The following is a 22,514-nucleotide window of genomic DNA, read 5'->3' as shown; positions in this document are numbered from 1 at the left end:
GGCCAAGGAAGAGGGTTATTAATGTTCTGGCACAGCCCTGCTCCCTCTCCTTGCTGCTCATGGAGCCAGCTTTTGTCCTGAAGAGCTACACACGACCATGAATTCAAATTTACATTTATTTTTGCCATTTGATCCCTGTTTTCCTATGTGTAGAATATTACTGCCACTTACTCAGATATGGCTAAACTCAACGACCCTTTCCAGGGACACATTCTCCAGTTGATTAAATTTCCAGGCTCCAAACCTCAAAGCCCAAGTAAAGGGTGCAGGAGTGTGTCTGCCACATCAACATCCCAAGTGTGTTTCCAAGTTTCTTTCTGCTTTTGCTGTTGACAGGAGTTTTTAGTGACTCAAGCAGGTAGAGGCTGAATGCAGGGCATTTTTTTCTACCCATTTCAATGCCTCTCTCATTAGAGTGTTGCCATGTTGGGCCCCAGTGATTTGTTTCCCTGCGCAGTGCTGCGAGCTGGCATTTGCAAGATTGCAGCACTTTGACTGTGAACTTTCATACCAGCTGCTCCCCTGTGACAAATGGAAATCAAAGCTCCACACTGAAGGCTGTGGCTCTTCGTGGAACACACTGAGTGAAGTGGGTTGTTCCATAAAGGAAAGGCCAAGCTTTGGGGAACTCCCTCCTGTATCCCAGTGCCTCTATTCAGAGACATTTATGGGGCGTGATTCTGCAATAAGACACTGACCCTCTGGGATTTCTGGCCTGGGACAATCACTTACTTTTCAAAATGTTTGCTTTCACTCCACGGAGTGTCTGAGAGCCCAACAGGAGTATTTCAGGCTGAAAAAGAAGTCTGGTCCTGAACTTTGTGCTAAAAATAAATAAACAAAAAAACCTTCACACAAATGCAGGATAAATAATTTTTTCTTTTCTTTAAGGACACTTGTTAAGAGCACAGAGAGGAGTCAGAAGTACGGCTTTTACTGACTGCTCTGCAGCTCAACATCTCTGGCATTCAAAACATACAACTTCTGTGTTTGTACTACATTTCCCTAACAGCTTACATCGAGGCCAAACACACAGCGTTCTGCAAAGGTCCTCTAAAATAAGCTTATTTAAAAGAGCAAGGTCAATGCCCAACACATGTCAGATTCTGTGAGCAGAAATCAAAGAGTTCGGAGCAAATGGAATATGTCAGAACTCGGTGGATTTCCATGCCAGGCTCTTTTACCAAGTTCACTTTGCTGCTGCCAAAACCAGTAACAATCTCATCATATGGACTTCAGCTTTGGAAAAGTGTCTGAAAAAAACTCCAGTCTCTGTACATGGGCTACTTAGCTCAATAAATAAAACTAAGGCATAAATGTGTTTATCTGGACATGCTATTTATTGTCCCTCTAACTGTATTTTTCCTTTAATGGGACACACGCTGATTCCATGCTTCAGCCCTAGGCTCTATTAAAATCAAATTAAAAGCATTAGTAATGTAGTTAATTCCATTTATAACATGGCCATCAAGAGAAAAGAGAATATTAAAATAGGAAAAAAAATATAAATGGGATTTAAATTTTTTTAAAAAAAACATAGTTCCATTTTGATCTCTGCATTTTTTTTTAATAAAAAAAGGAAAACTTTTTCCTCTGTTCAGATAAAGTAACTCTGCCTGGTCTTTTAAACCATATCTTGCAGACTGATATTTGTGATTTCAATTAAAATATGCTATTGTCACTTTAGCCTCCCTCTTTGGTATTTTAAATTGATCCTAATGGCTTTGCCTTAAGTGATTTGCGTCCCATAGTGAATCCCTGTCACTTACAGCACCTCCCACTACTGCCCTCCCGAATAATCACTACCAGATAATCGCTCCTTCCCCCTTCTCCCAGCGTTATTCCCGCTTCCCCCCGACTCCACATGCTGGTACTGGCTGCGAAGTATTTGCTCTTTACCATCTTTAACATATGGCTTGTTGCTCTGGCACACAACAGTCAAGGATTTAAAAGAAGGATAAATGCTGCATGAAAAAGCCAAACTGGTGGCTCTGGAGTTAAGGCTTGTGTGTCTCCGGCCTGTTTTCCAGAGGGTGAGGAGGAAGGGGATTGGGTTGGGATTACCACGCCTCCAGCACTGTACTCACAGTGTAGATCCTGGCAGGTGCTCACACGGCCCAGGTCCACTTGCTGCTTCCTAACAGAGCTCTGTGAGATGGACACCATCAGAGGAGAACCTGTTTAGGAAAGCAAAATTCCCATTGGGGACTTCCCACCATCAGCAGAGCCCCTCAGGTTTTGGCTGGGAGCTGCCCCTGCCCTGTCCCTCCACATCCCAACCCTTGCACACCCTGGTGTGCACAGGGAACCATGAGCCTTCTCCTTCTCAGAGGAGGGTCCTTCTCCTTTGCCTTTCATGGATCTCATTATTAATTGAAGAATCATTTAGTTTGCATAATTGTCCTCTGCCATACATAATTCCAACCTTTCTCTTTAAATTGGCTTATTAAACTAAATACCGTCTTCTGGTTTTGTGGCTCCAGCTATCAAAGCTTCTAGATGGACAGTCAGGGTGATGTGGAGAAAAAACCAAACTAATAATATTAGGAAGCATCTTTTTATGTACATTTATGAGATCTACCAGCAGGTGACTCCATTCTAAAATATCTGTTTTTTCATAGAATAAGATGCTTTCTTTCCTACACCCTGATCATCATCATAATGCCCCACTCTGAAAAAAACCAGTGTTAAATAAATAGCACTTGCACTTAAGCTATGAACTATTTCTTTCTGAATAACACATGAAATTGAATTAGAGAGATTCGGTGATTTCCAGAGCAGCCTGATCTGTTCCTATCTAATCAGACCTGATTAATTCAAATCAAACTGCAAACCTCAGTTTTATTTTGCTTTAAAAACTTGAGATCAACAACAAGTCAGCAGTATGTAGATATCACAGAAGCAGTTAACACAGAAAGCCTACAGACACCGACTCGCATAGAGTCAAACGGATGTGATTAAACATTTGGCATCATTTATTAATATTTTATATATTCAAATATATACAGAGCAGACAGGACCAGTCAGAGGGATGCTCTTCACCGGGGACAATTATATTTATGCCTAAGAACAGGAGATCCAGCTTAGGTGTCAAAGGGTGTTTCTTCAAAACAGAAAAGTTATTAACAAATCATAGGGTTATGTGGGAGGGTTTGTAACACAGAACTGCACTAAACCATGCAATGATCTACACACACAGTCAAAGTGTTCGTCTGGTACTGAGCACAGCAGAATAAATTAGGTAAGATAAAACAAAACAAAACAACCTCACAAATGCAAGACTGCAAATGCAAAACAGGCAGCCGTGCAAGGGGTATTTCAGAGACGTACTGAGCCATTATTCCTGTGGAACGTGGGCTCAGAGAGGCTCCCAGACCTGACCAGTCTAATCCACATCAGCCGGGCAGACGCGGGGTCGGGAGGCTGACTGTGGACTTGGGCGCTTGGCACAGCTGTTTTCCTGAGGTGCAATCCGCTTGTCACTAGTGGTGGCACTCTGCCTTTGCTGTATGGCAGCATATGTGCTCGCCACGTTGGGGACCCATTATATCTCCTTCCCCTGCAGCCACTTCCCTTCCCTTCTCGTTAGCTGCATGTCCATATATTCTTCCCTGCTCTCCCGCCACATCGCAGTGCCAGCTCTTTGCCCCCTCTGCTTGCTCTGCTGACTGCACACACTGCCTGTGCCAGGGACAAGCTTCCCATATTCCAGCCATCTGGAGATGGGGCAGAATTTTGATATACATTTCCAAATTTGCATATACATATGCACATGTGTGTGTGTGTGTATCTCTACACGTACATACAGACGTGCTCTATAAGAAATCATATCTATTCCATTTCTAAAACACTCACCTGTTCAGAAATAGTTTTGCTACCAGGGAGAGCACACAGAGACAGAGAAAACTTGAAGAACGGCCAAGGAAATCTTTCAAACGTGGTGAAAACCCAAACTAAAAGCAAAGGTGGAAAAAAGGGAGGGGATGGGCTATACATTCACATTTCAGCTTCTGCAATTAAAAGCCTAGTTACTGCACTAGCACAGACCCATTAGTAAATGCTGATATATTGGCTTGCAGATGAAGCAGTACCTGACTGCCTGCCCAAAGAGGCACTTAAATGTTTCCGCTTGCTTTGTACACACAGGACTGACTGCAGGACTCATTTTTGCTCAGTGTTGGGTCACCGCATATGACAACAACAGTTAAGAAGAAATTTGGTTGATGCCTCATTTCGAGGGGCTCTAGTACTGCCAGCCTCCTGACTCCAGGTACACACAGTTTCCTACCAGGATGCTGGGACGCAGGTACAGGGGAAAACATCTCCAGTGTGGAGAGATGAGCTTGCCCAGGCGAGTTCCCACTAAGCAGTGGGAATCCCATGGAGAGTCTTCCTCGGGCTCCCTGCAGGTGTGGGTGTGCAGCCAGTAAAGGAACATTGAGCTTCAGATAAAGGAGCTTTTCACTCTTTTAAAGAATATTAAAAATGCAGCAGGCTCTGATTCCCATTTATACAGCTATAAAGATGTCCTTGATTACTGAAATTCAGATGAGGTCAGATTTCCTTCTCATCCCCCTCCAAACCAGAGCATCCCAGGGTTTGGGAGCTTCACACCAGAAGCCAGTCCAGTGGAGATGCCTCTGGGAAATGCAGACCCACATTCTGCTTCTCATTTCCACATACATGAGCAAGTTAAAATCAAAATTTCCACTCATAATAAACCTCCAACCTCCAAACTCTAATTAAACAGGTTTTAAAAAATGACAACAAAACAGCAAACAACTACTCAGCTTTGATCTGCTGCTTTTTTCATTAAATTTATCTTTAAGTATTTTCTAAACCTCTCATCCCAAGGAAGCAATCACAAAAACCCATTAGGGTTATTTTTATACAATGGCAAGAACACTGAATTACCTTCCTGATGTAGTTCCTGTCTAGGTAACCAACACAGCCAAACCTGGATCTGCATGTCCTATGCACCTGCTGGTTTTAAATGCTACTCCAAGGCAGCAGTTGGGAAAATAGTGTTCCAGCTGTGGCCTGGGTGGGCTCATCTCAGGGAGCGCTGTTCCTCCCGGCAGCTGCTCTCAGTAGCTCTATCCCTCACCTCATGATTGCCTTGTTCAGCAACAGGTCAGCCCAGCGCAATCCCTCACCTACTTCCAGGCTCCCTAAGTACCAGTGACAGAGGATGAACCATCTCTGGCTTTCTCTGCAGCCCCACTACATTAATGAACAGCATTACACAAAAAATTGCTGCCGACAACTTAATCCTTTCATAAATCATGATACTTTTGGACATGTCCCTCCATTCTCCCACCCTCTTACACATAAACAGGGAGAAGGTTTAGGAAAACCAAAAAAAATCAGGGTAATTTTGGTCTTTCCTCTGAGGGAACTATTCGTGGATCAGCTCAGGAAATCAGTCTGCTCACTTTGGGATGCGCTTTTGAGGCAGTTGACTGAACAGAGAGAGAGAGAGAGAGAGAGAGAGAGAGAGAGAGACCATCCATAGATAAACCAGAGACAGGTTTTCCATTGGTACCTGTTGCTGCAGGAAAAGTCACAGCTGGGTCAGGAGAGGTGAAAGGATGGAAAATGCCTGTCCATTTAACATAAATAGTTACACCATGCACATACATTTCGTGCCATCTCGCTGCCCTCAGAACCCTCAGGAATGTTAAGTAGGTAGGGGGCCCCTCTGAGCAGGGAGATGTCCATAGCTCAGGGCAACACTCCCAAAAAACAGCCTGTGGGGGTAAGAAGGTTTTGTAAGCAAAAACATGTGATGGACTTTTTATTCACAGACATCCCGGACAGAGCAGCTGATCCTCAGCACGGCAGCAGGGACAAGGTACCCGGAGGCTGTGCAGGTCCCACCCAAGGGAGAATTAGGTGAGGATGCTGAGCTTTGCTTTGCTTTGCTCCACCTTCTGAACAGAAAGGTTCTGCTTCTTGGGTGAATTTTGTTCAGCAGCCCCCAGCCACACCATGGGAGCAAAAACTTTGAAACCTCCTGGCTGAGGAGCTTGGCACTAAAGCTCCAACCTGTGACCTGGGTCAAGGTTTTATCAGCCGTCAAGAAACAGCTCTTGTAGTACATGAATGGCCAACTCAACTGCTTGGAGAAAGGAGCTGATTCAGGCTGCCAATATTGGCTCTTACACAGATAATAAACTAGACTGGCCTTTCTCCTGACATCACACTTCAATCAAAAACTTTCTCGCAAAATGTCACTTTCAAAGTTGCAGCTTTGAAAAAAAAAAAAAAAGAAAAAAAACTCTTTATAAAAAATTCATGGCCACAATGATCTGATAATGCAGCTTTCTGATACCAGCAGATGTTTTGTCTAACATGTTCCCTGAAGCTGTACTCTGTGCCTTCATATCTTTCATTTCCAGTTGCTATCTGCTGACTGTGGGATGTCATGTACGTACCCTATAGCGATGCACAGCAATTCGCATCTCACACCGCCGTGCGTAATGAGCTTCACAAGATGCTTGTCGCAATAACTCCGCACTTCCCCAACCATATGGAACACAACACTCCAAAGCCCACAGACACTTTTTTTTATTACAGTTCAGATCCTTAAAACATAATCTGTGTGATGTCTAGTGAATGTACGTGAAGAGCTGCTGAAAACAAAGTTAACACTTGTTCACATCATCTGTTACAAATGTCCAATTTGGGACAATAAATTTCCTCGGAACCTGTTCTTTTGCTGACTCGTTGCTTTATCTTTTTTCTCTTTCTCTCACGTCGTTTTTTTTATGAACTATGCATATGTATTAAATGGGATTTGTTGTCCCTAGATACCAATTTGCATAAAGTGCAAGCCATCATTGGTTGGAGAGAAGCAAATTACTTCTCCAGCAAGATCACACTTCTTTTTTTTTTTCTTTTTCCTTTTTTTTTTTTTTTAATTTTAACAAACCGCAGGCAGAGGCTGTTAACAGCACTTAGCCAGATATGCAAAGTATCACTTTTCTCAAAAGCAGCTTGATCAATGAGCAAAAAAAAAAAGAAGAAAGGGAAGGTATTATTCAGTTAAGTACAATGCAGAAATGTCCCAAGACTGAAGCTGGTCACCTGTAACTTGAGCTGCCTGATTCCCAGTTAAATACAATCCCAGTATGGCTTAGCACTTGGGACACAAAGCAAAACAGCCTGACTGAGCAGAGCCTCTCAGGATCACCATTCCCATTGTCCCCAGTGTGTTCCTGTAAGTCCCAAGTGGTTATTCCACATGTTGCTCAGCTCCCTCACTCATTCCTTGCTTGCTCATTCCTGTCCCCACACATTTATTCACCTTGGGCACTCCTGAAGGGCTTGACATGCCTGTATAAGTGCAGGGAGACTCTCTGATGCCCTCCCTTAATTTTCCTGGCTCCCTGGTGCAGGGATGCTCCACAGGATGGCAGCTGCCATCCTAGCAGGCTTTGGACAAGTACAATCTCCTTGATTTCCTTGTGCTCCTCGTTGTGCACACCTGGGACATGTTGGCAAGAGCCTCGGCTGGAAGATCGTGACAGATTCCCAGGTTCAGAGCAGCCCTGCACGAGCCCTCTGCTTCTGGGGAGGAGGAGAGACAGAGCAGGGGATTTTACAAATTCCTCAAGAATCAGATTATCTGAGCAGAGCTGTGATGCACAGGCTGATGTACAAGTGCACCAGCCCACCACTAAAAGGATTTGCAAGCCATGAGCCAGGCTCAGTTAAGAAGTGTGAGATAGCAAAATCACTGAAGGGAACAAATCAGGAAGGATGCTGAGCTGCAAAGTTTCCAACCAGGTCTGAACTTCCCAAGAATTTAGCACTGGGACATTGCTGGGGGTGCCGGGGAGAAGAGATCCTCTTTGAAGATAATCTTTTCTTCTGTTGAGCTCTCTAAAAATGACTGCAGGATCTGCCTCTCCCTAAACATTCCCTCAGAATTCAATCTCAAATCCATCAATATGATATGTTTGGATTATTTTACTTCTGAATTTAATGGACAGATGATGCTTTCTTAAGAATGGTTTCTGGGATCACACATAACATTAGCAATTGATTGCAGACACAGGACAGTTAATCTGGGCAAAGGTGAGGACTTGATGCTGAGGTGTCTTTCAGGGAGCTGTGGGTGCCAAAAGAACAAGGAAGGGCCCAGAGTGAGTCAGTTCTCAAGAGACAGTCTGTATTTTCCTGCATCTATCCAAAGACACACAAATACCCACAGATTTTACGCCATGTGATGATTCGAAGGTGGAAAAAATAGTTTCTGTCTGCAGAAATATTGGCAACTTCCTGCAGCTTTTGCAAAAAAGGCAAAAATGCCCCAATTTCACACATCTCTCCTATTAACGTTTGCTGCTTTGTTTCCCTATTTATATTTGTCACATTTAAAAGGAGTAAAATAGAATTTAAAAGAAGATCCTGACTCCCAAATGAGCACGGAAGCACAAAGAAGTCATGCAAAGATTATGAGAAAAACTCACAGGAGGGAATTAAGTGGAGGCTTTGAAAATGGGGCTTTTTTTTTGTAACCAAGGGCAGTGTCACTGTTAACCAACAGGACTGCTGTGGGACTGGGTGAGTCCTGTTTGGGACGCCCTCCCTCAGACAGGGAGAAGCGCATGGAGCTCGTCTCCCTAAATCTGCAGCTTTGAAAGGCGGGAAGGATCAACCACGTTCTCTCTGAAGCTTCTCTCGCTTGAAATGCCTGGCATGCTCACCTGGCAGTGCAAAGAGGCCGTGCCTGGGTGCCTTGGTACAGGTGCATCTGCAGCCCCATCCCTCTGGAGACAGACATATCCAAAGAAATCCACTGCTGAGCTCATCCCAACGCCGCGGATGAGACCCAGCTGTACAGTAGGCGCCAGATAACATGCAATCATGGTCTCCCACTGCAGCAAATTCTACATAAACCCAGGCCTTTGAAAGAGCAGTAGTAAAAAAAAAACAAATGTGTTTTTCTCATTCCTTATCTGTACCTACTCCATTTTACCTGAGGCTCACTATTAGCTCAGCTGGTGATGTCACTTACTTCACTGGAACCTGTTATCAGGAAAGATTTCTCCCAGGATTTTCTGTTTTGCCGGCGTTGCTCTTTGTGCAACGTTGTATTTCATTCCATTAGATAAAGGGTTAAGTAATTCACGTTTTACCCATATAGACTAAGTTATACTCCCTGTGGGTTGCTGGCTTCCTATTGGCTGGAACAATGACCTTGGAAACAGACAAAAATGATGCATTGTTGCAATAAATATTATAGCTTGCACCTGTTTCTAATTAAGTCTGCCAAACAATTTCAGAGATACTGAAAAGAGAAATGTGTTGGCTTCTAATCGGGTGTTCTTTGCTGTTTGATCTGGATTTTTCAGCCCCCCGCATGACCTCGCCTTCTTGGTTCTTGTTTTTCTTTTTCTTTTCAGACTTGCAGAAAGCAGTAGATTGAAAGGCGGCTTCTGAAAGAGGGGCATCTCTACCTAAAATCAATTGTAACTAAAAACCTGAAAATTGATGGATTTACACCAAGGCTGAAAGTAGTTTATGGCTGGAGACCTCAGAAATCTCCAGTATGGATTACTGCTTTTATAGGTCTGTTCTGGTCTTCTCCTTTCCCTTCACCTCCTCCTTCTCCTCGCTTTTAAACTTGGGAGCTCAAAACAATCTCTAGCTATTTTCAGTCAGGATCAGGCTGACTGGGAAGCAGGAGGTTTTTGCAACTGGACTTCAACATGTTGGAGAAATAACTGCGGAAAAGTTTTCCTGCTACCACTCACCAAAGAAATGTAAAGGGAGCAGTGGTCACCTTCCTCTTCCAGAGTTAACAATACCTTGGGAAGACTCTGGCAGTTGTTGCTGTCAGAGCAGGGGCTTTAGGACAGGTACAGATTCAGGAAGAGAGCACTGAGGCTTCACAGGTCGTGGTTTGCTGTTCAGCATCACACTTTCCACTCACTGTATCAATTCTGAAGTTCATCTCCCACTGAAAGTGTTCCTTGGTGTCTCATTCCTTGCACACCGACCTCCCCAGGCAGTGCAGCCTGCCTGGATTTAATGCCTGCTCTATGATCCAGCTCCATGGACAAATGCGAACATATGTGGCAAATGCTGACAGTTTTCCCCAACATAAAAAGTCAAGAAATAAGGAATTACTGTTATCTCCATTTCCTAAATGGGGACTGGAAGCCACAGCTCAGCCAACACTTCTGGCTGTCAATGACAGAAGCAGCCCAGTCCCTTTGGTCCCTGTGGGGTCCCTTTTCTCACGCAGGGATAAGCATTTGTGCATCTGTATTTTGGAACTGATTGAGGAACTTATCCATCTGAAAACTAATCCAGGGAGGGAAAAAAAAAAAAAAGGAGTTTTTATTTCAGCCACATCAACTTCCTGATTTTGGTTTGAATGCAGCCCAGCAGGACGGGACTGAGCAGCTACGATGGTGGGAGTGGAATGCAAGGATTTTGGATGGAATTACATGAAATCACAGAAGAAATATGACATCAAGAAGACAATGTAGGTCTCCAGAATGCTCTGATGCCTTTCTCTGTTGTAAATGCCATCCCCTCACAATCTAGCAGAGGTTTGCTGGCTGTCTACCACTGCTCTGAGCCACCCAAGGTTTATCCTGTGTAGACAACATATCTCAGGAGTGTTGTGTTTGGTGGAATTAAATGACCCTCTGCCCAGTCAAAAGTTAATTATTTGGGGGTGGAGGTTGCAGGGGGATTATTTCAGCAGCCACACTAATGAAGGTGGGATCAGACAGGTTAAAAATAAGCGTAGACACAAGGAAGACATGGGAAGGGAAAGGAACAGCTTAACCTGTGCAGTGGGATGATGCCCTGCATCACTATTATGATAAGAGTTTTGTTCAGGAGGAGAGACAGAACACCAGAGATATTTTGCAGGGTTAGCACGTCTTCCTCTGTCTGATACACTCCCTGTTTCCCACTTTTCCCTCGATGGCAGGTAATAAAACGCCTGCTGGTACCCCCCATGACTGGAGGTACCCGGAGTGGTTCAGCCCATCCTGAGTGCTGTGCCAATCATTTAACAATTCCCACAGCTGCCTTTGTGAGAAGCCTCTCTCTTAAGCCTCTGGTTTAAGAATTTAGAGTAATCATGTAAAAATGATACCCCTGTGCTCTATGATCCGCTGAATCTCACTAATGCCGGATCCCAGAAGAGGGCTTATTAATGAAAAGATGCAATGCCTCTCTCTCTGCTCGTGTTTCACATGAATATCTCTCATGGATTCGGCAGTAAACCGTACTGCTGATAAAGTGGGTATAATGAACCTCCGTGCTCCACGAGAAGGAAATCTCGGACTGATGGAATAGTTACCTGCTCCACTTCCCAGCACAATGGCAGGCTCGGCAGGGACAAGGAGAAGCACTCGGCTGCCACGGGAATAGCGGTGCAGGCTCCCAAATCCTGGGCCTGCTTTGCAAGCGATGCCTTCGGCTGTGTGAAAAGATCAAGAGTTTGGAAGGGAGCGGTTCGTAATTAGCTGAGAGAAATGAAATTATGCTTTGTTGTAAATCACCGAGTCAACAGACGGAAGGAGGTTTTTAAAGGGACAGCAGCACCTTGAGGCTACTCTGTGTCCTTTCAACATCACACAGTAGTCAAAAACCCAGCTGGCTCTCGCCAGTTGGCCAGATTTTCAGCAAGGACGAGCACCAAGTGTTCTGCAAACAGCAGGATCCCGCCACTTCCAGCCCCTGACATCTAATTTTCAAATACTTTCAAGTACTGCCTCTGTCCTCAAGCTCCCCTGCTAACGGCAGCAGGTTTTGTCATCGAGAATTTCGAATTGTTATAAATCCTTCTGCTGTAGCAAAAACAAATAAATGATGGAAAATCTCCACACTAACAAAAAGAGAGGCAGCTTCCATGTCTATCCATGGGAAGAGAAAGCAAGTGACTACCCAGAAAGCACTGTGAGGCAAAGAAAAGGAACAGGTAAAATGCTGTAGGCAGCAGTGCAGTCAGGCTCTATATTTCTCTGAGGCCCTCTGTGATTTATGATTTCCATTAAAAGAAACACATGCCTTACAAATTACCCCTAATCTCAGCATCAGTAGGATGGCACAGGGCAAGCAACAAGAGCCTGGAAGGTGTCACTCTGGAGTATCCCAAAACGACAACAGAGACCAGTTTTAAGTCCAACAACCAGACTGTATCTGCTCGGTGTATCTCTGATACCTGGATCACCTTTACAGAGCCAGCCCCACGTAGCCAAGTCCAAACCTCTGTGAGGCTCCAATCTGAATACGGAAAATTATCACAGAGATGAGAGCACTGCAGAGTGACTATAATCCCACCTCAAACACTGGTTGTTATCCTCTGCATGTCTGTTCACTGATTTACCAATCTGTGGAAAAGTTAGCACTGTCCCTCACTTCCAGGGGATTCTCTGGTTAGAGGGAATTCAAACACCCTGAAACTCTGTGAAACCTTAAACCTTCGTGTGAGCAGCTTGGGTATAACTCCCCGTGTTATTAATACCTAAATGCCCCATATGTTGTCTTTAGAGAGGAAGGCAGTCCCATCACCTTTATGTGTGTGCTTTCTTCCCTTGGCTTTTACATTTCTTCCACACGCAGAATGTACTTAACTCGCTGCTTATTGAATGAAGGATTAGTATTATTTTCCTTCCTCCGGTGAACTTTGTTTCACTTCATCCTGCATATATTTTGCTAGGCTGTGTTTTCCTGCCAGCACACCACTGTTCAGCAAACCACCGTACTTAAGGCCAGCCAGCTAACACAGTGATCCCTTTTTACTCACGAGGAGTGTTTCCATAATCATGGCTGTGCTCGTGGGATGAATGACAGCTTACACCGAGGAGCACGGAATGCAATTCCAGAAGCTCTGCCGAGCTGGGACGCAACTAAAGCAGCTTCAAACTGCCAAGACACTTGAAACATCCAGGGGAAGACACGGTTTGAAATGGAGCCTGCTACTTAGCTCCTCTGCTGGCATGAATGTTGACCAGGGACTTCCCCATCCTCCCTTTTTTGTGCTGCTCTATCTCATGTTGAGCTGGACTGGGAGCGCTTGGAAAAATGCCCAGCTTTGGGTCCCGTAAAAATTAGTATAAAACAAACAGGTAACAAATTTGCAGTGGCTCTGTAGGAGGTTTACAGTCTCTTTTCTTTTGTTGGGAAGATTGGTTATGTTGCCCAGTAGGAAAGCAAGTGGAAAAGAAGGGTTTCTTTACAACTCACTGTGCTCTTGGAAAAACGGATTGGGAGTTCCTGTTCACATCAGTGCAGCAATGCAGACCTCTCTGGTGGAAGCATTTTCTTTTTCTGGTGGAATTATACCTCAGGTCCTGCTAGGTAGTTACTCTCTTTGTTCCTGTGAGCCAAGCTAGCTGCAAGATCATGCTATGCCATGCTTATAACCTCGCACTAAAGAGGAGATTACAAAGGGGGCAAAATACCCTAGAGGGTTCCCCTTTATCAGAACCTTCCCTGTCAGTTTGCCTTCTCATTTCCTGAGCTCTTGTCTGATTATTAGTGTACTGACAGAATAAAAATAACCTCATATTCCTACATGAATCATAAATAAAACCCTTTTATTTCATCAAAGAGGTTGGCAGGTTTATAGTCCTTTGCAATGCATGCACGATGTGAATGACATACCTTTAATTTTGCTGACAAGCTTGTCGGGGTCCTAATGAAAAAGAGTGAAAAGTGGGTGACTTCTCTAAAGGTTTAGCAGTTGCTTTTTGGTGAGGATATATATTTCACCTTGCCACTGTAATCAAGGAGCCAACTGATCTTGGTAATGAACTCTTCAATTACAGTCCACTCCTAACTCTTCAAGAATGCCAAGGCAACAATGCCACAGTGATTATTGCTGATATTACAGATTAAAGCAACCTGGGGGAAAAAAGGAGGGGGAAAATATAAAAGAAAACCTGAGCAGTGTCCTTGCTACGAGCTCCAGGTATCAGGGTGCATCAGCAATGATCCAAAGAGCGATCAAATTCCAGATTTTGGACAGCTAGATTTTATATCCCTGTTGTACACCAGGCAGCAATTAAACCACCATTCCCACCTGGGTTTTGACAGCATGTGTTCCTCCCCATTTGTTCAACCCGACACTTTCCTGTTAGAGACCGGTATCCAGAATGGTAGAGGTTATCTTGGGACAGCCCCATGGAAAGGAAAAGAATAGTGCAGAGTATTTCTTTTGGTGTCTCTGACAAACAAGCTCCCTGATAAAGGTCTCACAAAGGAACACAGAAAACAGGCACGGGACAAACAATCAGAAAATCTTTCCTATTTCCAGTCTATGATAGAGCTAAAAGGTTAACTGCTTGCACAGAGGGAGGCAAACAGTTAAAAATACATATTTTTAGCAGTACTGAGAGTTCTTTCCCCTTCTCCAACACATCCTTTCTTATTTCCACTTTCATTTTATGTCTAATTTGCTCATGTAAAAGTCATGAAGAACACTGGCCCCTTAGTTTGCTTACTGACCACAAACAAATCATCAAAGCCACAAACCTTTTCCCTTTCCTAAAAGGATTCCTGCTTTTTTTGAAAATGTCCCAGGTCTTCACTTAATAATTCTGAAAGAAATTAAGGGAACAGGACAACTTTATTTGATCTCTTGGAGCTTAACCTTCTTTTTTGGTGGCAAATCCTGTCTTTAGCAACACCTCATCAGAGAAAGTTTGGGATTTGGCAAGTTGTCCCAGCCTGCTTGCTGGTTTTTTTTTTTTTTTTGCCTTTTTATTTTTATTTTTGGTTTTTTGTTTGTTTGGTTTGGTTTTTTGTTTTGTTTTGGCTTTGGTGGGGGTTTAGAGGTGGAACTTCAAAGAGGGAAAATGAGAGGGACATAACTAAGGTCATCTGACTGGAGAAAAAAGCAGAGGTAGCGTGTGCAGGATTGTGTGTACGTGGGGATATGGGGCAGAAAAAGGGAAAATAAACCATGGACACTGGATTCCAGATTGCTATCTTGTCAGGACTTTACAAGATTCCAGAGCTGCACTTTTAATTTTCATTACTTTCCATCTTCCTTTGATAAGCTCAGAAGCAGTATCTAATTTTATTAGGAGCTTTTCATCAAACGTGGATATCTTCCTTCCTCCAGGGATTCCCCAGCCACAAAAACATCAGGTTCTGTGAAACATTAGCTAATCCCAGTTAGAGTTACTTGACCCTATCAAGCTAAGAAATAAATTTTACTCTTCATGAGAGTCCTACTGTTTACACTCCAGACGAAATTCTTAGATCTCAAAGTTTTCAGAGGAAAAACATATTTCATAATGCCAGAAAACTGGCCTTAAGGACCTGGGCCATACATGCCTGAAACTGTTTCTCATTTCAAATTAAATACGTTGACAGACTTCCTCCTGACTGTGGCTGACACCAGGGCCTGGTTTTCTTGGCATGAGATCCAACGGGGTGACAGGAGGAGCCATCACTGGCAGCACCCAGTCCCATCCACAAGGCTCCTTCCTCCCCACGTGGCTGCACAGGGAGCGACACTGCCCAGAGCCAGAGCACTTCTCCTGCTCAGTGCAGTGCTCAGAGGGGAAAAGGAATGTGGTTTGTACTTCCTTAGTGCCTTGCTCAACCAGCACAACCCCAGTGCTTTGGAAAACAGAGGACCAGGCACTCTGGCTGTAGTGCTGTCACTCGTTCAGCTGTTTGCAATGTAAGGGCTTGCTAGAAAAGGTTAAGAAAAGACTCATATGCTCCAATATTATCAGTTTGTTATCACTGTTAATAATACTTTATAGTACTTAACATGCTACTTTTCATCTTCAAAGCACTTTGCAAATATTAATTAATCCTCACAATCTGCCTGGGGGTAAGCAAATGCTGCTGCTCCCAGCAGCTGAGTCAGAGAGTTCACTGACTTGCCCCTTCACATCCTGCTCTGATGCTCAAAATATCTAAAGATGCTGTTTCCCGTCCTCTTAGATGGGATGGTGGATGTGCACCACTCTTGTACATCAGGTACTTTCTTACAGGGCTGACTTGATCCGATAACTGCAGCTCCAGCTGCTTGGACAAGGCTGCAGTTTGCTCCCTTCCCACGTGTTTCTGCATTGATGCAAGAGGTGGGCAATTACTACTGGGTAATTAAAGGACTGGGTTCATGGAGGAGCTCCTGGCTGATTCCTAAAACTACCTCCCAAACTCTGCTTTGCAGTGGAGGGCTGTGCCTGTGTGCACAGAAAATGATCAGAGAGCCACAGCTTAAAGAAGCAGCAGATTTCTTTAAAGATTTAACAGACCACCATCACTGGAGACATAACCAGAAGGAAGTGTTTCACTGAAAGCAGCCTGTGTTTGTGTGGACTGATTAGCCTAATGTTTCGGTTTTTTCTTCACTTGTGGGCTGAGCTTGTTTTGTTTTCAAACAACTTGCAACACTTCCAGCACCAACAACCAAATGAAGGTTTAGGGGAAAGGAGGACAGGCCCATGATGTGGCTTTATTTGTCCATGCTTCTTTGAGTTGGTAAATCACACTGCATTGCTTTATTGAGTGTCCCTTTAGGAGTATATTGGAAAAAATTCTATCTGCCACAATTAATACAGTGCCTAGTGCATCACACGGCACAGCCCTGGCGTCCAAACTCAGCATTCCCTCAGAGTCCTTTGGTCCCACACTGGATGCCAGAAAGGATAGTGGCTGTGACATGTGATACAACTGCTGATAAATGATGGTGATAATGCAGAACAAAAAGGCTAATGAGTTCTCCCCAACACCACGCTACTTTCCTGAAATGAATGTGATGATGACCCTATTTGCTTGCTTTTCGTTTTTTTTTCAGCTAGTGAGTTACTTATCCCTTTACCTGCATGTTAGTTTTATCTTTTCTGCACAACACTATGGAGAGACAGCCAAAATTAATGTCAGCATCTCCCTTCACTTTTAAACTATAAAAGAGCCTTTGAAGGTAGGGTAAACCAAAGAGGCCAGTAACTAATTATAACCCATTGTACTGGACTTTGGGAATAATGAATAGAAGCTATTCCCCGTGCGCCTACCAGAGACAGTGGTGTCTTTGTGGGCGAGGGAGATCCCTTCACTGGACCAGAGAGAGCAGAAATGGGATTGTTAATGTATGTAAGAGGCAGGAGGATTTCTATGGTACTATTTCATTGCAGAGGCAGAAGGTAGCAGAGCCAATCATGAAAAGCGTAAAGGTGTGAAGGCACAAAGATGGAGAGTTGATTAAAAGCTCCGTGGGGAGCGGGAGCGAACAAATCAGTGGTAATGATGGGATTATGCCTGAACGGAACCCAATGGTCTACGGTGTCCTGGTGACTTGGTGCTGGGATTAAACACTGCAAGGAGCAGAGCCCGGCCCTCGCCCAGCCTGTCAGCACCTGGAGATGGGCTGATGGATGGGACTGGTTGTGCTACAAAACCGGGTGAGGTCTGTTGAGGAAAGATCCAGCTCAGCACGAGCACCTCTGTACCCCCGTGAGATGTGAGGGCTGAGTCCTGCCCGGCCTCGAGCCAGGGGAGGAGCAGTGGTGTCACGGCTGTCACACCCAGGCAGTGGGACAGGGCTCATCTGGGGAGGTGGAAACACGAAGTAAGGAAAGGCAGAAGATGAGAGAAGGGGCCTGAGGGTGCTCAGTGAGGCTGGAGGCAGCAGAGCGGGGCTGTGGAGCTCACGGCCGCGGGGAGGGACGAGCAGAGGCACCAGGGGCTGAGTGGGGCAGCACGGCAGGGGCTCGGAGGCACCAGCAAGAGCTGAGGGAGCACAGATCAGAGCCAGCTGCAAAGGCACTGAGAGAAAGGCCTGGAGCAGCTGGAGGGAGGGAAGAGAGGACTGGAGCAGCCAGAGAGATCAGTGCAGGACTGGCTCCAGCTGGGGCAGCCCTCACTGAGGGCCCTGTTGCCAGTGACTCCTCCACGAGCAGTCTTACACTAACACAGCTTGATTTCCCTTCTCCTGTACTATTTTAGGGATTCCTCTGTTGGTCTGAGGCACATATCTTTATGCACATGTGTATCCCAGAAGCCCCTATCACCACAGCAACAGGATCTGTGGTTATTGACCTCAGGAGGAGGGACCTGGGGACCTTTTGCCTGCCCCAGCTCGGTCACATAGTGTTGCCACGAGTGCCACAATTCCGATGGGTACAGGATGAGTCAGTGAATAGTGCCTGTCAGGATAGACAGCGAGCTCTGAGGTCTATCCATGAGGGATAAAATCATGAGCATGACTAAGCCATAACAATGAGCAACCCAAAAATTTTCTCTCTAATGGCATCAAACACATCACCTCAGAGCCAACTGTCAAGGCAGCACTGAGGAATGCTAGGGGACAGTTTGACCTCAGGTTTTGCATGACAGGAGATCCTCCCACGCCACGCTGCCAGAGCCAGACCTTTAGCAAATACAAGGGCATGCCTGGGCTTTTGGCGTGAACACACAGTGAAATAAGTGAAAGCTAACCATTTTCAAAATCAAATATTTGCCCAGGGGTGAATCAGGCCACTGAAGCCACAGGGAAGCTGTTCCTAGGTGGCCTCAGCCAGATCCTGCAGGACCACTGTGTTAAGAGACCTTCAGATTGCTGGAGTCCACTTGTGCTCAGGCCAGCTGGGTAGGACAGAGCCAGTTGGATTCATCCAGACTCTCCAGAAATAAAATTCTTGAAAGAGAAAGACAAAGACTCACCAGTAGAAAACGCACAGATTCTTTCCAAATGGTCTTAACAAAGATGACTAAAATATGGAGAGTTAAAATATCCCATATGTCAGCCCTCTTTATGTATCTTTTATACAGGGTCAAGCCTGAGCACAAACTAATAAACCCCTGATCTAGAGAGGAGCTCGACATCAAAAAGGACAATCCGGTGTTTGGCTCCTTCTTTGCTTTTTCCTAGTAATAGCAGGTGAAAAGCCTAAAAGGAAAGTATTAAGGCTCAGAATTGGGCCTGAGCATGTGTCCCTGGATGGGCCCATTCTCCAGATATGTTTTCTTCACTCTTGAAAGCACCAAGCACCAGAAACTGGAGAGGGAGATCCAGACACGGCACAAATATTAAATGTAAATAGAACACATTCCAGCACAGACCCTTCACTGAAACAAGCCCTAGAGCAAAGCTATCTCTTCCTGTTGATGACAATGCAAAGGACTTCAGCATAATAGTATTTACTCAGTTAAATGAGAGCTGTAATGCACTTCAGCCTTAGAAACAAAACTTGAGCTACTGAAGTGTCCTGTTTTCAAACCCGAGGCTTTATTTGCAGGTGGCTGTTGACTTCAGGGGGAGTCACTGCTGCCACCAAAGGCTCTGCTTTGAAAGCCTCCTCAGCAGGAGGAAAGGCTGTGCTACATGGCATGGAAAATGATGCCCTTCTGCTTTAACTCAGGCAGAACCCAGAGCAAGGAAGTGCAGACTTCGTTCAGATACACACAGAAGTAAAAATACATCTTAACTTTAGAGGTTTCAACTTCGCAGAGTCAAACTAACCCTAGAAACACAGGGACAATTGGACTTGGCTTCTTGACCAGTCAAAAACTGTACCTCAGAGATGTCCCCACCAAAATCCATGAAATTTCCAGTTTAGCACTACCTAGGATTCAGGAGCTGAGCTTCACACCCATTTGTCCATTGCTCTGCCCAGTTACCTTATGCAAGTCACTGCACCATCTTTTATTTCACTTTCCTTCAGTAAATTTGGAATAAAAATATTCAATCTCTTGGAGATCTCTGGGTGAGAATTAAGTATTATGATTATTATGAGGCACACTTACACTAAAAGGGTGATGCCAATGTGGTAAGTAACGTGTCTTGTCTAGTACAGAGCATTTTTTGGCAGGATGTGGTAATTCTCTTTCTAATAAAGACCACAACTGTCCTCATCTTTGCCCATGTATGCAAGGCACTCGAAAAAAACCTTTGCTTTTGTAGATCCAGCAACTTTAGAAGACAGGAATGAGTAAACAGCAGACTAATCATTCTGTCTCCATTGACAAGCAGTGAAGGAGTTAATTATCTGCTTCTTTTCACTAATTCTGTTGCAGAGCTCAGTTGTGCATATTAAATGTCCAAGTTACCAGATTTAAAGAAAAACTTGATCTCAATTTGGCTACATATTAGAAGTGCCATTCCCTGTTGTCCTACCTAGCACTGTTAATTGCATACATTTAGCCCTCTATTGGAGAATAATTTAGCTTCAGATTGAAAAGAAACAGCCCTGGCCTTGGTTATTTTGGCATACAAGACTCCAGTATGACTCTGTTTTCTAAGCAGACATTAATGATTCTAAAACTAATATTCATTGTTTGAAGAGGCATAGCAGCCTTGGCATTTACTTAACCTTTTGTCTCATGTATGAGACTGAGTCAGCCTAAATCCTTTTCTTAATTAATATCTATTCTTCTTTTTTTCTGTCCAACATTATTTATTAAACAATTTGCATGCAACAATTAGAGTTGAGAGATTAGAAAAAAACCCACTGCACGAGCAAGCTCAGCTCACTTCATACAACAACCACCATGAAACTGGTCCTCCAGCTCAAACAAAGCTCTGAGCAGGAATGAGATGGGAACAGGGAGTAAGGAAGGTCAGGGGAAAAAAAATGGAAAACCAAGTCCCACCATTCACCTCTTAGCCCTAACATTAAGCTATTCCCTACTAAAAAAGTAATAATTCTAGAGGGAAAGAGATAAAATACTACTGTAAAAGCACAAAACCCAGAGATCTGACACCTCTAGTGAATGCCAGCGATGATAGTTATGGTTGTGAATAAAGTGCAATCACTGAAACTGTTTGCTTATTGCTGTGGTGGAAAGAAATTATCATTTCAGACTCCTGTCGTGCCTCACAGGACAGCACTGGCTGCTCCCAGGAACTGTCTCAACTGGAGCTCACCACTTTTCTGGCCTGTTTGTTTCCATGCACTTCTCTGCATGGAATCTTTTGTGATCACATCTACTTTGGACATAATGCTGAGTGTGCAACAAGAGACCCTTGGGAATGTTGAGATCGACGTGGAAGATGGCAAGGACACCTCTGGCAATGAAGGAAAAGCTCCTGACCCACATCTTTCACATGAACCAAGGGACAGTGAACCCTCAGGGTCCTCAGGGTCACATGCATGACTTGCTTCTTTGCAGGGGGAAAGGACAGTGAGGAAACAAAGCAGGGCCATTGCTTAGAAACCTTCCTGAGAGCTGAACTGGACCACTGCCACTGCTCCAGAGCTGATGCTCCCAAAAGAAACAGTCCAGGGATCCAGACATGTCATTGCATCCACAACTACCTCGCCAATGTGACACTGCTTTAAATATTATTTCAGACATATAGTTCAGCAGGTAATTACAGGGTACGAACTTAGACAGCAGGTTTTAAAATCCAAATGCACGTCTATAAACCCAACATATTAATAACTTAACAGTTTTCAATAAGACATCAACATTTGCATGCATCTTCCTACTTGTTATGTGCAGTACTACATTTTTTAATGTTTCTTGGATGGCAGCCAGAGAGTCTGAGTCCCTAGTTAGTTCATCTATTACTTTCTTGCCACAATAGATCTGGGTCTTGGCCAAGTACTGGACTCATACTGCATACAAAACCACAAAATTCTCTCCCTTATCTATTGGTAGTCTTCCCTTCCCAGGGAAGGGGGGAAAAATAGCATAAATTAAGATAAATAAGTAAATACATAAAAATTCAGAACGAACTGCAGTAGAAGTATTTTTAGCATTTTTAACACTATGTGTAATCAAAAGATTTCCTTATGTATTTATACTGCTTTAGTCTCCCAAGAGTCTAATTCATGACTATTCACCTGAACGGGAGAGGAAGATCTCTTCTTTAAATCCCTCCTGGAGCTCCTCATGCTTTCCACAAGAGTGAGCAAGGTTACCTGACCTGAAATAAAACAGGGGAGGAAGAGGCTTCAGTGCCATCCTTCCTCTTTCAGTGTTTCTCAGCCTATGGACTATGGAAGGGTTTAGAGAGGCCAGGAAGGGTTAGAGGCGGCCTCTGTTTTACATTTGACCTTTTTATCCGTTACTCGGGGCCTCTGGTGTCTGCAGAGGAAGACAGATGAACACAGAGGAGATGCCTTTTGAAAGAGTCTTGAAAACATTGTCCAGCGCAGCTCTGATGGCAGGGCAATGAATGTTGTCTTTTATTGTGGGTTTAAGGTAGCCAAGTAATACTTAGGTTAACAAAGAGCAAGGAAAAAAGGACGGGGTGATGCGAAGATCCCGGCCGCGGGTTCACAGCCACGTTAATCCGCCAGAAGTCTGAGCTGCCCTTGAAAGGGCTGGTCCTGCCCACCCAGCCCTGGTGGGAATGTTTTTCTCACTTGTAGATACATATTGGATCAGAGAATGAGCAGGCTAAAACATCACCTGACCCTAAAAACGCCCCTTGGTGCTGCTGAGCACAGGGAAACACAGCGCTCCTTGGAGCAGGGCGGGCAGGGATGGGATGGGAAGGGTGTGTTGTGTCCTTGCTGACCGCACAACCACCATGGAACCTGAGCCAAGGACATGTGGGGCAAAGC

At 44.5% G+C, this 22,514-nt stretch overlaps 2 long non-coding RNA genes across 4 annotated transcripts in view; one reads left to right on the top strand and one right to left on the bottom strand.

The window, feature by feature from the left end:
- The window catches only part of LOC116783784, a 147,869-nt gene extending 141,162 nt beyond the window's left edge, over positions 1-6,707 (top strand). The window contains exons 14-15 of the long non-coding RNA XR_004355831.1: positions 4,147-4,270; positions 5,808-6,707. This is a non-coding gene — a long non-coding RNA (uncharacterized LOC116783784). The remainder of the gene's footprint in view (positions 1-4,146; positions 4,271-5,807) is intronic.
- Positions 1-22,514, bottom strand: part of LOC116783783 — a 258,934-nt gene that overhangs the window by 21,765 nt on the left and 214,655 nt on the right. For all 3 annotated transcript variants that reach the window (XR_004355828.1, XR_004355830.1, XR_004355829.1), the window contains exons 8-9: positions 2,088-2,177; positions 733-824 (exon numbers count right to left, since the gene is read on the bottom strand). This is a non-coding gene — a long non-coding RNA (uncharacterized LOC116783783). The remainder of the gene's footprint in view (positions 1-732; positions 825-2,087; positions 2,178-22,514) is intronic.

Source organism: Chiroxiphia lanceolata, chromosome 3 (genome assembly GCF_009829145.1).
Source record: "Chiroxiphia lanceolata isolate bChiLan1 chromosome 3, bChiLan1.pri, whole genome shotgun sequence".
In the NCBI taxonomy this organism is placed as follows: Eukaryota; Metazoa; Chordata; class Aves; order Passeriformes; family Pipridae; genus Chiroxiphia; species Chiroxiphia lanceolata.
Note: the sequence above shows the minus strand (reverse complement) of the source record. Positions and strands in the feature narration are given on the sequence as shown.